The following is a 17644-nucleotide window of genomic DNA, read 5'->3' on the forward strand; positions in this document are numbered from 1 at the left end:
AGGAAAAGGGCACTGATCTCAATATGTGCAGTTTCATGATATATTATTATATTTACATTTAAAATAGTAGGAAGAAATACAGTACATAATCTTCCTTTCTAACACAATGGTCTTCCGGAAGGCCACTAGCCTGGGCATTTCACTGAGTTTTTAGGATTAAAGAAAACAAGTTAGCACATAACCTGTGAGATTTTATTCCTTAGGAAAAATAGATTGCAACACTGATCCGATTGCTTTTAAACAGCACTCAAACTAGCAAGGCAGTGTATGTTTTGAATTTCAGTGGCAGGGAAATAACAATTAGATCTCAGAGAGAGAGAGAGAGAGAGAGAGAGAGAGAGAGAGAGAGTGAGCGAGCCCATAGTCCAGAGGAAGAGTTTATCCTAAATGAGAGAACTTGGAAATGAAGTTTATACCTAAAGTTAGAATGGATTCAGGTTTCAGAGAATGAGTGCTTCAGTGAAAGAATGAAATAACTAGATTGTCCTTTAGTTTAGTAAAGCTATATATGTATCTATATATGTATAGATATATATATCTATACATATATAGCTTGGTACAAAATATGTGAGCTGATAAGTTTAGAAAAAAAATAAGTGCCAAACATGGTGGTACACACCTGTAATCCCAGCTACTTGAGGGGCAGAGGTAAGAGATCTTGAGTTTAAAGTCAGTGTGAGGAAAGTTAGACTCTATCTAAAAGATAAAATACAAACAAAAGGGCTGGGGTGTGGCTCCAGAGCAGAACACATGCCTAGAAAGTGAAAGGCCCTGGGTTTAATCCCCCCAAAGAAAAATAAGTATGTTCTAACAGGTGATAGATTGTATAATTCTGTTTTGAAATGGTGATTTTACAGAGGGGGGGAAATTTTGAAGAATTCTAGAAAATAAAGTGTTTTCTAGAAATAGTCCTGAGGCTCTTTGGCCATGCCTGCTGCTGAATTTGACAGTTCCTGAAGGTTCCTCAGCAGACACTTGGAGTATGAATGGGACCCAGTCAGATGGTGGACTTTTTGTCTCTCTAGGCTACACAGTGTTTTAAAGATACTAAGTCAGCATTTCACAATTAGGAGATGTCTGGCGTCTCTTGAAAATATGAAAGTTACTATCATATGAGCTCATGTTAACTCTGGTGATGCCAAGTGGTTACTGTCCCACTGGGTAGGGATTTCCCTAACAGTCTATCGGTGAAATAGACACTTATCTATCTGATTGTCATATAGAACATAGGTAGGTCATAATAGAGGAAGGAAGAAATTTATCACAGTGCCTTAGCACTGGAGAGGAAAAAGGAAGGAAAGGGAGAGAAGAGAAGAAAGAAGTGCATACCAGACAGCTGCACACCCATTAGGAATCCTTCTTTGCTGTCTCCAGGGTGACATCCTAGCAGAGAATCAGCAAAAAAGCTATTCACATTACTCAACAAACCCCACTAGGTTGGCTCAATATGAAAATAAGAAGGAAAATTCTCTAAATGGACCAATGTCTCTGATCAAGGTTGGTTTAGTTGAATTAAGGAAAATGCTGTGAGGTTTTCTTCCATTTCCCATAAACCAAGGGGTGGGCAACCCTGTATCTTCTTTTTTGAGATTCTGGTTAATCATGGGACATATTGTTCCAACCCCCTCCCCGCCAAAAAAAAGCTTTGCTAGTTGTGCATTGCATAATTCCAGAAAAAAAAAAAAGGAAAAAAAAAATACCCAAGGTCTTTCTCGAGGAGTGCTCCCTATATCCACATGAGTGGTTCCCTAGTTTCCTTCAGGTTCTAGTTCAAAGGCCAACTTTGATGTGAAAACTTTCCCGACCTCACTACTGACTTTTCAGTCCCACCCTAAATTTTCTTATCTTTGACAGTCTCCATTCTCCTTCACCATTTCATTCTTCCCTGTGGCTCTTATCACTGCATAACATACAACACATTTTACTTGCATTTCTTTGTTTGCCTCCCTCAATAGAACAGAGCAGTCTAGAAATTTTCTTAGTAGGTACTCAAATTATCCCCAACAAATGACTAAACTCTCAGTCCTATTCTTAGAGTACAGGGTCCTGGCTTTCAGCAGGACCTGTGGTTCTCGAGTCACATTTCATAATTGCTATCCTTCATTATACTAGTAGGAGTGTATTTTCAAGTTCTATATCATTCATTGCATAATTTATATGGGCCATAGGTCTTTACGTAATTCCTGTGAGCCTTATCACTACATAATTTACTATAGTAATTAAAATGAACAGGAGTAATCTGCATAAACATACTTGCACACGTTTACAGGACCACAGAAGGAAATATGTGTGCTTGCATGTGTGATGACAGAGCTAACTGTTCTTCATTTTGGTGCTCATACCTCCTGCTATAAGTGCCACATGTGTGATTTTTCTCTCAATTATGTTTTACAGCTTATAAAAACACTTTCTTCATTTTGTCCCTTATAAAGCAAAGTGGTTGGATTTTACTGGATGTTTTTATTGAAACAAAACCCAAGGGGGAATATATTAAACTGTTTAACACAGTTGAAGAGAGATCTGAGAATGGGCTTTCTGATGGAAGGGCAGATTACAAAATTACTCACAGCTCCTAATCTGACACCAGGGGCAGAACACCCCACACGTATAAATGAAGCCTGTGTCTTGTTTTTTGTTGTTGTTGTTTGTTTTGTATGTTTTACTACAGAAAGAGAAAGATCATGTAGGATGAGAAAGAAAGAGAGAGAGAGAGAGAGAGAGCGCGCAACTCTAGGGACTAGAACTGTAACCTTTCTCACTTGTTACAACCTACACATCAGTGGGAGACTCTTCCAAGAACTTCCTTGGTTGATGGCTAGGAGGACAGTAAACTGCAGAGGTCTAGGCTGAAGCTCAGTTTCCTTGTCTATAACATGGGACGGGTTAAGACATCAATATTAAATACACCCAGCTTGTATATCAGAAAGATGAAATATGCACAGCAGCTTGAACATTTTCAGGTCTTTAGGTTCCAATCTTTTGATTTTCAAAAAATTCTATTATTTAACAGCACATGGGATGATTTCTAACATCCTTCTCATATAATATTCCTTTAATAATTATGGATCTGGGTTCCATTTCATATGTGTGACATCTGCCTGCATAAGTGGATTGTTAAGTGTTCAAAGCCAGAAATCTTGTTTCTTTCTTTAAAAAAAATATTATTCTAGCACCCAGCACATATGATCCTCAAAGTACAGTCCTTTTCTGTTCTGAGTGAGGCAAATGCGGGCCTGGCAGCAGCTCAGTGTCTGTTAAGAACACAGAGTCAAAGTGATCCTGAATTGATATTAGTCACTGTACGTATGGCTTACTACTAAGAGGTGACTGTTTTCCACTGAGAAAAGCCCATGAAGAAACTCTGCCCTGAGGGCTCCATGGCAAAGACAGGAGTTTCAACATCCACCCACCAGGACAAGGAAGTTAATTCCCTGGCATGGGAGTTTCTGCATGTATTTTCTTCCCCTAAGGGAGTGAAAGAAGGAAATCAGGTGTCCCATAAACAAACTCAGTGACCAATGGAAATCCTAGGGTCAGGGAAAAGAGACAAAGACAGCTCTGATGAGAACTACTAAGCTTAATGACAGTGAAGAAGAAACTATAAACCAGCATGGAGATATAGGGACACAGGGGTTGGAAGCAGGTGTGAGCAAGCCAAGGGCAAGGGATGAGGAATAAGACTCAGAGACTGGAAGCAATGTGAATGTGTGAGGAGCGGAGCCTCATCATGAGTGTGTCACCATATGGTAGCAATTGGTGACCACCACAAGAGAGGATGTCAGCCTTTCTGAGTTATATACTTTTTTTTGAGACGATCATATTTGAGAAAAAGTTTGAGGCTATCATATAAATTTTCAAAGGAGAAATTAGACTAATTCTATTTAGAACCATTTATTTTTATCAACAGTTTTAGAAACTGATTTTTGAAATGTGTTTCTTAATCTAACCTTCATGAAAACAATTTTTTTAAAAAAATTAAGATTAATGTGGGGCATATGCTTATACAGTCTTAAAAGGAACTTATAAATTGCAGGTATTTCTCCTGCTTAGTAAATTGATATTTTTCTCTTATTGTAGGTTTAAAAGTAGTGAAAGTATTAGTTAAGAGCTTTCATCTATTGGCTATGGTTAATCTGGTATGTTTATATCAGTCAAATAAAACCTCATCCTCTCACTCCTAAAGCATGTAGTGTACATCTACAGTAAACTCCTATTGCAAATTATCAAGAACAAAGCAATCTGTAGAAAAGCAATAGTTGGCATCTTATCCTCTCTATGCCATACATAAATCTCATCATGTTAAAAGCAAAACATGTTTAAGCTAATACTATTGGCTAATGAACTGTTAAGTTTGAAAACTAAACACAAATTTTTAAACACTGGTATATTTTATAGGCAATCAGACACACTTTTGGTACTATGAAAATTTCTTCTGAATGATGTAAATTTAACTTGTGTTATTAATCAGTTCCAAAAGAATAAACATTGAATACACCGCAGGCTTGCAAAGATTGGGACCGAAGCCCCTGGTTTCTGTTCCAATATGGAAGTTTACACGTTCAAAACAAAGCCCAAAGAGCTTCCAGCTGGAAAGGAAAGCTATATACCTGTAAATAATCCAAGCACCATTTACACTGTTCACATAAAAGCACAATTTATGTCCCAGTAGCAAAGAAAAACGTGATCTACAACATTTTCAGATCATCTTCATGCAGAAAAAATTCATTAGTCAGCTATAATAGTTTAGCTGTACAGGAAAATATTGTTTTTCTGAATCCATTTGCATAGCAATGTGCATGTGTCTGGCTGATGGAAGCGACAGAATAAACCTCCACCCAACATTACAAAATGTGAACAGTCTTCTTAAAATTCAGTCTATATGCTCGCCAGTGTCAGTTTTTACAATCTTCTCATATTTACGGACCATTTTAACTTGGCAATTAAAGTATCCTGATTATTTTGCCTAAGGGAGTTGACAATATTTCATTCTGCCCAAGAGCTCCTTTGAACGTAAACCTGTGATAAGGAAAAATCCAGTGGGCAACTATTCATGCGTGAGCCCCAGGAACCCTCCCCAACTGCCAAATTAAAACATAACTGCTCTTTTAAAACATAAGAGGTAGGAAATGGGAATCCACACTTTGGGGTAAAGGCTGCATTGTACTTTCATTGGTGGTTTAATTATTGGATCAGCCCCCTTAGTAGCCTGCCTGTTGACCTCTGGTTGTAATCTAGTTCACCTCCACAGAGCCCCAGCAAAGAGATAAGATCCGATTGAAAATGATGGATCACAAGCCCTGTGCGTTTGCCAGAAATAAAGGATTCATACCAAACACCTGCCCCTTGGAAAGACCCCCACACAGTACAGATAAAGCAGGGCTGGGAACAAGGAAATGGCTCGCTGGCTCAAACCTGGCAGGCGCATCACCCTGGACAGGGTGATGGATCCCTTTTGTAAGGGCTGAGTCAGATCGCAGCCCTGAAACTTGCTGGAATATACACTGCCCCAGCGTGCCTCTCCCCGAGTCACACAGGTGGCCGTCGGAAACAACGCCCTAAAGCGACAAGCCGAATGCTAGCTTCCACCCCCCCCCAATCCCTTCAGTTTCGAAGCCCCCAAACTCGCACCCACCTCTGGAACAGCAGCCAGGTCTCTTAGGGGAACAAAGGAGGCAGCAGCGCTGGGAGAGGCTGGGGTGCAGGATGGGGAGGCGGCTGTAGTTTTATGTTGCTGTGTCCAGGACCGGGCGGTAAAGTCCGCGGCGTGGGGACCACCCGCGCACTCCGCGCCTCCCGCCTCCTAGCCGCGAGTCAGCTGTCGCCCGGCATCTGGCTCGTGCCCTCCTCCCCGCTCCGCATCTGGTCGCACAGTGCTCGGGGACGTCGCTGGCGGAGGCTCTCCGGGTCACCTGTGGCCGGGCCGAGCCCAGCGCCCCGCCCGCCCTGCAGCGGGCCGCGCTCCCTCCTCCCCCTCCCACCCGTGCGCTGGTCGGCGGTGACTCAGCCGGGCATCAGCGCGCGCGGCCCGGGCGCGTCCAGGCCACCGGACCGCGGCGCCCGCCGCCCCAGCACGTGTCTGTCGGTCTGTCTCACGCGCTGTCCGTCCGCCCCGGCCGCCGGGCCGTGGAGAGCTAAGGTGGGGACTTGGCACCACCCAGAGGGGGAAACCAGCCCCCGCCCTTCCTGCCGTCCGCGCCACTGGCCCCGCGGGGGTCGCGTTTCCTCCCGCCCCTCCCCCGCCCGCGACAAGGTGAAACTTTCTAGGTGGAGAAGTTTTCTCGCCCCGGCAGCGCACTCTCCTTCCCGGCTCCGGCAGTCTGAAGTTAGCAAAGCCGAGATCAGTGGGACCGAGTCTCCCCCTCCTGGTGCGGGCGCGGACAGGGCCACCCGCACGGTGCGCAGAGCGCAAAGGCGCCCCCCGCGTCCCCAGCGCAGGCCGCGGACAGGGCGCCAGGCGCGGCCCCGGCTCTCCCGCGCCTCGGTAGCCGCCGGGCACTCACCTCGGTGGAGAGAGATTTGGGCACCTTCGAAACAAGGAGCTCATTGTCAGAGACGTGGTGGGAGTGGATGGGCGAATTGTCCCAGTGATTTCATTATGCAACCATTATCCCCTACTGTAATAACTGGATTGAGCCCCGAGCAGGCTTCACTTTCTCTAACTTTTTTTTTTTTCATAGCCGGAAACAGGCTGATTAGGTAAGCAAATAGCAATGAACAAACAAACCTGAATAAAAGTTTCTTTTTTTGTTGTTATTTATTTATATTTGTAATTTTAAACTGATACCTAAAACATAAAAATTACACTAACAGGATACCCTGTTTTGTTCCAGCGTATGTATGCATTGCATAAGGTTTAAATCAGGTGACGCTATTTCCTCAATCATCTACCATTTATTTCTTCATGGTGAAACCATGCAGTATCATTTCATCTAACTTTTGAGATTACAATATATTACTGTTCTCCGTAGTCACCCTCTTGTGCAATACTACACCAGAGCTTCTTACTCTTAACTGCACAGTTTAATTCTTTATTTTTATTGTTGTGCTGGATGTGGGTACATTGTAACATTTACATCTTACAATGTATCATATATATCATACTTGAAATCACGCCCCCCTCCACCTCTCTTCCTCATCCCCCACTCCCAAAAGTTTAATTCTTGAATGCTGAAATGTTATGAATTTAAAACAATGGGTTCGGGCCTTGGTGAATTGAATTAGGATTCATTTGTTAGGATTATTTATTTATTTAATTTCACATATCAGAATTGATCTACAACAGAAAATACTGAAAGGTAATAAGATCTAAGGAAGAACATTGCCTGTTAGAACTTGAGTTTTTCCAACTCTTATAAGGGCATATTTAATAAAGCCAAAGAATGGGGGTATGAGGATTGATTATTATCACCCCAGCTAACAGGCAGGTTCACGTACTGTTTACTAGAGGGAAAAGGAAAATACTGTAAGAACTTACAATATGCTAGGCACATCACCAGAAACTATACAGAGGATTTCTTTCTTTTCTCTCTCTCTCTCTCTCTTTCTCTCCCCCTGTCTCTCTCTCCCTTTCTTCCTCTCTCCCTCTTTCTTTCCCCTGCTGTCTTTTTATGACAACTGGGTTCAAACTCCAGGGCCTCACACTTGCTAGGGGCAGGCACTCTACCACTTGAGCCACACCCCTTACCTTACAGAATAATTTCAATTCTGAAATTACCTCACCATTCCCCAATTTTATGGACAAGGAAGGTCCCCGTCACATTTTTGGAGTCCTGCACTGACCATTTTGCAGATGAAGGAGCAGACCCTAAGAGTTCCTAGGAGAATCACACAGTGTATACTGAGAGAGGGAAGCTGTCAGTGTCAGTGAGGTGTCCTCACAATATGCCAAGCCACCTCACCTAGGCAGGCCTAAACAACACAGCCCTACTGAAGATTTCCTGATACCAAGTGTCACAATTTAAGAAATTCAGTTTACACTAAGACACTAATTTACTGGTTAGATGGTACTAGATCTATCTATAGACAGATCAGTTGGTTTTGAGTTCTGTAACAAGTTTCAATAATAGGTGAATAAATGAGTTTATTCACACACAATACACGTACACATGTACACGTACACACACTCTTAGCCATAGTTGTCTAAGTGAATGATTAGAGTGCTGTTTCTATTTCCTGGTTTCCATAGCAATATGTTAACTGAATTTTTACATTGCATTATGTAGTTGCCTTAACAGGTTTTCTGAGTTTGAGTGCCATGATAAAAATATAAAAGGAAAAAATACAACTAAAGTTGTAGAAAGATCCAGAAAAGCCAGTGCAAACTGGAAAATAAAGTAGATTATAAATGCTGACTATTTATGATATATTTTTAGCACTGAACTTTCTTAATTTCTAGTTGCTAACAAATTTTGATACAGTTTTAAAACTGGATTGAAAATTGTCATTTTGACTTATTAACTGTAAATAAAGAGATAACAGTTATAAAAATAACCGAGAATGGGTATAGCTGAAAGAATCTGAGTGTGTGAACGTCAATGGTTAATTTTTAAATACTACTAAATCCGTTTGTTTGATCAGGAAAAGCACTGGTGATAATTTCATGGTTTTGAAAATGGGTGGTAGCAGACACTTTTAAGTAATTATAGCTCTACAACTTATTTCTGGTTGTGCAGCGAATTTTAACTGTTGCTGTTTAATTTTTCCTAGGACCCATGGCATGGGCGACACGACACACCATGATGAAGTTCTGTTGGTATTTTCCTAACCAAACCAAACCACTTGTGACTGATACTCTTGGCTAGCTAAGCCAGCACCTGTTCCCAACCACATTTTCCCTTCCTTCTACGAGGTGGAAAAAATAGTATTTTCTTTCCCAGACTCCTTTGTAGCCAGACATGGCCATATGATGTCATTCTGGCAACAAGGTGGAAGGTGAAATCTGAGGGAACATTTTAGAAAGGGTGTAGGTTCCTTATTAAAGGGACTTAAGAAACTGATGCCACACCTTTCTCCTTGCTTCTCCACCTCATATATGATGTCCAGTAGAGAGCTAGTCATTTTGCCATTGTGAAGGGAAAAGTTGACATTAATAATGCTGAGTTGCAGTGCATCAATGCCAGTAGATACCTGCTTCCATATTTCATGCTTTGTGGAAAAATACATAAGTATTTTTGTTATCTAGGGTCTCTGTCACCCAGAAAAACATTGCAAGTGGATATGCCCCTCCAAAGGGGAACAAGACCTCTCCAAGACTGAGTTTGCCTAGTTACTAAGAATTTGAGTTTTAGAGCCAGACAACCTGGAATTAAGCTACTCTCTGCTTCTTACGAGTGGATCATGGGCCAGTGGATTAAACTCTCTGTGCCTCATCTGCAAAATGAGGATAAGAATGGAGCTGTTAGAAGGATTAAATGTGGAGCTGTGAGTAAAGCACATGGAATAGTGTCTGGTACAATGTAAGTGGTTGAAAGGCATGAACTGAGCTAGAGGTGGGGCTCACGTGGTAGAGTGGTTACCTACAAACTCCAGCACCACTAAAGAATGGTTAGTCTTTGAAAGGCATGAGCTGTGCTTGTGCACATACTCGAGGCTAACATACAGTGACAGACTATTGAATCTCATCAGTTAACCATGAGATGGCCTAAAGGTAGAGCTGGTCAAGAGACACAGAACAGTCACCTCCTGTTATAATATACCACATTCTATCTGGTCTCTTTTCACACATTAAAATTTGGATTTCTGAAGATCTGTGTTACACTCATTTACATGGTGCTCTTTTTTTTTTTTTGAAATAGAAATGACAGCTATTCCTTACAATAAGGGCTTCATGCTTGCAATTTCTGGTGAAGAGTGCCTTCAGACATCCATAGGCTCACAGAACGTTTTGACAAGTTTGTATCATGGTAGGCAAAATAAGAGTTCTGCAGCTTACCAGTGACCTACCATCGTCCCTTGCACTGCATCCAGCCACCTGCTTTTTGTTTTGTTTTGTTTTTGGCAGTACTGGGATTGAATTCAGGGCTTTGGGTTTGCTAGGCAAGCACTCTGGGAGCCATGCCCTAGCCTCAGCCACCTGCTCTTGATGTTGCTGTCTCCTAAGGCATTAGGATTTGTGATTCCTGCCTTAGTAGGTTTGTTTTTGATTCTTTCCCTCTCTCTGCTGACTACCTCCCCTACCCTATCACCTCTATTGTTGTGTCTAGGAAAATGTTTTCACCCAAAAACAAGAGAACACTCATATTATGGTTCCTCTTTTTATTTCTGTGAGCAAATAAAACTTGGAAATGTAGGACTCCTATTGTCTTTTTTGGCATGACATCATGTACTTTAGAAGACTGAAGGTTCTGAAAATTCATGTAGAAAAATAAAGTAGAACAACACCCTTCTTTACTTTTTCCTTTGGATTTTTGAGACAGGGTCTTGCCATGAAGTTCAGACTGGCCTGGAACTTGTGCTTTTCCTGCCTTGGACTCCAGAATGCTGGGATTACAGGTATGCACCACCATGCCTGGTGAAAACCCTTTCTGATATCACTTACTCTACCATCTCCCAAACTTAATTCACCATAGAATACTCCCTTCCTTAAGATCTTCAGTGCTAATTTTCTGTAAAATTAGTTTTATAGATAACACATTTTGGGAAAACTTACTTTAAAGAATGGCAATGCCTGGTACAGAGGATTAGAACTGGACACTTTCAGCTGGGCAAGGTGGCTTACACCTAGACTCCTAGCTACTCAGGAAGCAAAGATTGGGCGGATCATGGCTTGAGGTCAACCAGAAAAAAATCTTAGTGAGACCCCATCTCAACCAGCAAAAAGCTGAGCATGCTGGCAGGTGCCTGTCATCCCTGCTACACAGGAAATGAGGATCAAGATCCAGGCCAGTCTGGGCATAAGTGTGAGACCCTATTCTAAAAGTAACAAAAGCAAAAAGGACTGGGGGCATGACTCAAATGGTGGGATGCCTGTCGAGCAAGCATGAGGCCCTGAGTTTGAACTCCAGTACTGTCAAAGGGGGAAAAAAAGAACTGGGCACTTTCAATATGAACTGCTTTTATGTCTGTTTGTATCGGTCATTTACTGGTGGCTGGGCTCTCTAAAAATAAATATGCAATGCTAAGTTATCTAAAAATATGACTGAGCATATCCAATCCTGAGGACAAGCATAAGACAGCTTGGCCACAAGCTCGAAGTATCACAATTTTAATCAGAAGACCTAGCAAGCTGTAGGTAGAAAAGTTAAAAATAAATTACTGTCTCCAACAGGATGCTGCCATTTGTTCATGATCAAGCTTACTTATTTTCACAGACAGCATATAGCCTCTGTCCGAGAACCTGCAAAGGTAGAATGCACTTCACTGTCATTTGTCAAATGTCTACAACGTATCTGTCATATGTTTTGAAGTCCTTATGTCCTCATAACAAAACTCCAGACTAGGTCTTGTTTTACATTGAGGGAAATTAGCCTCAGAGAGATCACGTAGCTTGTCCGGGGTTACGCAAGTGGCCTCAGGCTGTCTCTTTCCAAAAACAACTTGTCTTCCAACACAATGCTGTAAACTGTGTTTGAGTCTATGGCAAATAATGCACTCAGTTAACTGGAAGCAGTACAATATACAGTTGCCTGTTATTTTCCTTTCTTCTCTGTTCACAAAGTCGGCCCCAACTTAAAGCACAGCCACACTCCTTCTTGGCTGATATTAGAGGATGGATGTTGCAGTGAAGAATAAAGGTGCTGTGCACCCTATTCTGTCTATCTGTAAAACACAGGTTGGAACAAGGGTCCTGGGCAGTCAGAGAGGACTAGGTTGTGGGGTGTAGGTGTAGAGAACAGACAAAACAGGAATTTGTTTCCCTCCCTCACTTTGTTTTCACACCGTCTGAGTTCTCTTTTGAGAACTGTATCCGTACAATTTTTGTTCTGCATCCAAATATCTGTGACTGGGTACTTTATAAGAAGAGAGGGTTATTTCGTTCATAATTTTGGAGTTCCAGGATTGGGGCAGGGCATGGCTGTATGTGCCTGTAATACCAATTACATGGGAGATAGAGATCAGAGAGATTGTGGTTCAAGGCCAGCCCAGGAAAACAGTTAGTGAGACCTTCTTCTCAACCAATAAATAGGTTGTGGTGCGGATTTGTAATCCTACTTTCATGTTCCCATGAAGGCACAGGAAGGAGGATCCCAATCAGAGGGCAGCCCTATCTGAAAAATAACTACAGCAAAACACTGGGAAGGGGCAGGGGGTGTGGCTCAAGACGTGGGGCCTAACAAGCTCCAGGTCCTGAGTTCAAACTCCAATACTACCAAAAAAAAAAAAAAAAAAAAAGATTGGGTGTCCTCTGTCTAGCCCCTGGCAAGGGCCCCCAGCTGTGTTACAATATGGCAGAGAAATTAAAGAGAGCAACCATCAAGCAGAAGGGGCTAAGTGTATGGTGTGTCCTTGCTTTGTAACAATCCACTCTCATGAGACAACTCACTCCGTGAGACCAGCATTAATTTCTTCTGAGGGTAGCACCCCAATGACCGAATTACCTTACACTGGATCCCACTTCTTAAAGGTTCCACCAGTAGAACACCACATGCTGAGGAACAGCAGAGACCCTGGAAATGTGGGAGAGAAGAAGCAGCTCTAGTTGACAGGTCTGGAGTCCAAAGAGAGGGTGTTCAGGAAGTCTCTGTCCCTTAAGGAGATGAGAAATGCAGACCAAGACTTGCCAATGGCCCCGAAGGCTGCTCTCAATAAGTCTTTCTCCTATCAACACCTTCTTCCCCAAAGCCATATTCATTTCTTTTTCTGATTTTTACCATGTGGCAAATTGGTAAAAGTAATTGGAGAAAGACAATTTTCCTCTTTATACAGCATTATCTCCTAATTAACTTCTCCATTCCATCCGTTGATTTAAACCCTGGCACTCATACAAGTGGATTAGCTGAGCTTAGGAAATAATGCACAAACAGAAAGAAATGTGCTTCCTTTGCCGATCAGCACTTCTTTATGGATAGCCTTTGAAACCTCGCCCATGATACGTGCATTTGTGTGATTTGTGTAATTACTACAATTCCAGGTTTTATCGCTAACTTGGTGAATGCTTTGGCACTTCATCTTTGAGGTCAGTTTCTTCAGCTATAAAAGCAGCCCTAAAGTCTGCTGAAAATGATACTTAAAATATTAAGTACCAAGCAAAATTTTAGAAATCTGCCTACTTGGAGCACATACACCAAATAATTTACTAATTCTATTGGATGCAAGGGAACGTTACATTAAAAGGAAAGTACTTCAATGTGTGGTTCTTATTAACTACTGCCTGGGTCCAAATATGATAAAATCCTTTTCTCTATTCCAATGCGAATAATTTAATAATCAGTTTAGAAATAGTGTATTTGCTAAGTCCAAAAGTAAATTAGGCAATTTAAAAATGGTTACAAAATGTAACCATTTCAGAGGAAATAAATAGTTCTTAATGTCATTGAAAAATGATAGACTGTTTGAAGGGTTTGATTAGGATCACTGTAACTATTACACATGATTAACATATTCTGAAATACAATAAACATGGCTATAATTAAAGCGCATTCCAACACTTTTGCATTGGCCAGAGTTTGGCCTTTGCTCAAAACAACCTTAGATTCAAAACATAATTACTATTAATATATGTTCAAACACATAGGAAAAATGGCAGTAACTCTGGATTAACATGGCTTGCCAAAGATGAATTAAAAAAAAAGAGCACAAACTGACCAGTCAAGGGTCAGGCACAGACATTTGGCAGTGATGCAAACTGCTTAGGACTTCTTGTTCACTGGCCTATTGTAAACATTCATGCCTTTATGTACAAAATCCAGCAAAATCTAACCAAACTACCCCCAAGAGGCAATGGCAAACTTAAACTCAAGACAAAACTGTCAGATCCAATAAAATCAGCTGCAAACCTTCCTGCTTATGTTGAAGGACCTTTCAAGGAGTGTATGTAATCTGAATTAGAAAAGACATCTTTTGAAAGCTTTCTGGGAAGTGTTGGGTCCATCTGTTGTGGTCTGAGCTCCCCACCCTAGAGCTATTACGGAGTACTGTTGCTTCTTCCATTGCTACTGTTAACAAATGAATCTGTCAGCCCCAAAGTTAAGAAAAACCATATTTCCTTCATTGTTTCCAATTTTGACAACAGAACAAAAGCATGTGTAAATAGCACCAGTGAAATTGAGATGTAGAAATAATCTGATCAATGAGGTCACATGATTTAGAGTCATTTCAATAACTGACTGAATTTCAATAATTGACCATCTACACTTACCAGAATACCCCCCAACTGATCAATATTTGGTACTATAAAACAATATTTTATGGGAATCATAATTGGTATAGAAGTAGCTATAAATGTGGAATAAAATACTTAAACATATCAGATCTTATAATTCATTAATAAATCTTTAACTAAATGTACATTGAGTCCCTTCCATGTGTAGGGGCTGTATGTTAGTGTCTGGAGCTACAAAGATGAATAAACTGTGGTCTATAACAACGAGAACCTTACAGTCTAGGATAGAGGAGCCACATATAAATTAGCATACGTGATACTATGTGACAAGAGTTCATCACTATTAAGATGGGCTGGGTGAAGTGGCCCACACATATCATCTCAGTTAATTGGGAGGTAGGAGATAAGAAGATCAAAGTTGGAGACCAGCCTGGGAAAAAAGTTAGTGAGGCCCTATCTTAAAAGAACAAGCCAATCATGGCATTACACTCCAGTAATCCAGTTGTGCAGGAAGCAGAGGTAAGAGGATCATGGTCTGAGGCCAGCCCTGGGCTAAAGCATGAGACGCTGTTGAGACTTAGTGTGTTTGCAATTAGAGCAGGAAAGGAGGGTTAAAAAATAGGTGTGGGTCAGACCATACATGAGAGATCCTGTATACCCAGCCAATAAAGAAGAACATCTATAGGGTAGGTGACAGGGCATCAGTAAAATAATATAAGTGACATCCACTGACACTCTACATCTGCTGCTTCTATGTCCTCAGATTCAACAAAGCACAGATTGAAAACATTAAAGAAATTGCATTTGAACTGTATATGTACAGATTTTTCTCCTTGTCATTATTCTCTAAGCAATACTGTAGGCCAAGAATAGTTAAGTACTCTAGAACTGATTTAAAGTGTAGAGGACAATGTGACTCAGTTACACAAAAATCCGATTTTACTCTATGTAAGGGATTGGAGTCTCGTGGATTTTGGTATGGGAAGGCAGGTCAGGGAACCTAATCCGTGGTGGTGGATATCCAGGGACTTGTGATTAGTTTTACACTTCAAGGGTTGGCGGAGTGGCTCAAGAGGTAAGAGCACCTGCTTAGCAAGCATGAGGCCCTGAGTTCAAACCCCAGAGTTGCCAAAAAAAAAAAAAAAATTTACATTTCAATGGTGCAGTTGTGGCAAGTAGCAAGAGAGAAGGGGATTTCTTGAATGCAGTGGAGCAGAGACAAGGGCGTCTGTGAGGTAGTGACTGCCAGGATGCAGGACTGAGAAGAAAGATAAAGGTGCATAGACACTTACGAGTATGGAATACTCAGGGCTACTTGGATATAACACACTAAGCAGTACCCAGATAAGTCTCTCTCTATATACGTGTGTCAAAACATCGTATCGTATGCCATAAATACATAGATTTTCATGTGTCAGTTAGTGGGGGATAATGCTCACTGTTTTACTTGTTGTTTTGTCTTTAAAAGAAGCCTAGGACACAATGATGCATTCATTTTGGAATTGCTGTTTGAGGTAAAGTATCTACGTGTACTGGTGCAATGAATTATTGGAAATCTTGGGGTTTAGTCAAAATACTAATATACCACACTGTTCTTTGGTCTACTTGCTTATGTTAGGATCTTGTTTTTTCCTCTTTCCATTTCCATATAATTCCAGATTGGAGTTGACCAAAAGAGAAGACGAAACTTCTGAGAGGTAGGAGAGAAGCTGATGTCGTAGATTCTGAAGGTTATTGTCACCTGTTGGTGGTAAAAGATATACCCAGAGATGTTAGCATGTTCCAATTTGTCCTTATCCTTCCCTCCTTTCTGATTCAGGCTTTGTCCTCAAAAAAAGCCTCCCTGATCTCCACCAAATGTCATGCTGAGAACTCAGAGGTTGTCAATGCAACAAGTCAACACCTTCCATGGGTTTTGAGGTTCCACTGATGGCAGTAAAGGCTGGTTTTCAGTGCTGTGAGTTCTCAATTGTCTGTGACTTTTTTTGTTCCTTCAGCTCCATCTTTCAGATCCTAGCCTTTGGGCTCTTCCCACAATTGTGTAAGTTCCAATTCCTGTAATTCTTTCTTCTTTATCACTCATTGTGGTTTTGCTCCTGTGACTGAATCTTTTTATTTTTTTCATTTTTTATTTTTTTTTCATATTTTGTGTTAATTTTAATGATAAAAGGGCACAAGAGTAAAAACCTGATACTTCACTTATATTGCATAACAAGCTAACCAAACTGGACATGGAGGATAAATCATAAAACAAATAATTTTTCTTATTGTTTCTATGACTTTTCTTCAATCAGATTTCTGTATTTCAAATAAGGCTGAGGTATAGTACACTGGCAAAAATAGTAAGAGGCAAACAAGAATAGTGCCAAAGTAACAGATACCCAAAACCCAAAACCATGTCAGGAAACATCAGATAGCAACCATTTATTAGATTAGAGCAGCAAGAGAAAGTTACTTCTAAATCATAATCATTTTACTGGCATTTGTCAACTTCGCCTTGATAACCTCGCAACGTCATTCTTCATTTGTGAAGTCGTAAAATTCATGTCAAAAAAGGAAAGGGGGTTGAGGGGAATTGATTAGTTCATTCCAATAAATTACCTCTCCAGTTCTTATAAACATGCCTATCAGCACAAAACTGAGAAATAATACCTAAGACTAGAAGAGACTTGGTTTAAGTTATGAAGCAAATTAAAATGGAAAAATACAAGAAAATAGAACCAATGGGGTTGAAAAAGCCCCTCACTGAAAATCTGTATTAAAAAAAATAAAATTAATAAAAATAAAAATAGAAACAAAACTCTACTAGTACAAACTAGCCTGAGTGGTTTGATGGACACAACTCAATTGACTTTTCAAACAAACACCCTCAAAAACATGACATTTTAAACTCATAACTTTTGTCATTTGAAATTGCATTTTGTGAGTCTGATTTTCCCTGACTTTCCAGTAGAATGGTGATCTCAATATGTTCAAATAGAAGACATTGTAAGGACGGTTAGGAATTTCAAGAAAATTCAGCATTAGTTTCTTTCTTTCTTTTTTTTTTTTGCAGTTCCGGGGCTTGAACTCAGGGCTTTCACTTTGAGCCACTCCACCAGCCCTATTTATGTGAAAGGTTTTTCAAGATAGGGTCTCACGGAACCATTTGCCTGGGCTGGCTTTGAACTGCAATCCTGATCTCTGCCTTCTGAGTAGCTAGGATTACAGGTGTGAGCTCCCAGCTCCCAGCTCCCAGCTCAGCATTAGATTCTTGTGCTGTTGAAAAAAAAACAAAACAAACATTTAATAGTGTGCGTCTATGTGAGCATTTTAATGTGATCTAGTACCTCAAACCTTTTGAGCCATAGGGAGCCAGTCATGAAAAATCTCAGGTGCCTTGGA

General features: G+C 40.9%; 1 protein-coding gene across 3 annotated transcripts in view; it reads right to left on the reverse strand.

The window, feature by feature from the left end:
• Window positions 1-6621, reverse strand: part of Met (MET proto-oncogene, receptor tyrosine kinase) — a 102465-nt gene extending 95844 nt beyond the window's left edge. The window contains exon 1 of one of the 3 annotated variants that reach the window (XM_074064515.1): window positions 6501-6621. The gene's annotated coding sequence lies outside the window, so the exon portion shown is untranslated. Of the gene's footprint in view, window positions 1-5632; window positions 5944-6500 lie in introns of those variants that run through there. The other 2 variants (XM_074064526.1, XM_020168948.2) reach the window with 2 other exon arrangements.
• Between the last annotated feature and the right edge of the window lie 11023 nt (window positions 6622-17644).

Source organism: Castor canadensis, chromosome 2, assembly GCF_047511655.1.
Source record: "Castor canadensis chromosome 2, mCasCan1.hap1v2, whole genome shotgun sequence".
NCBI classification, from domain to species: Eukaryota; Metazoa; Chordata; class Mammalia; order Rodentia; family Castoridae; genus Castor; species Castor canadensis.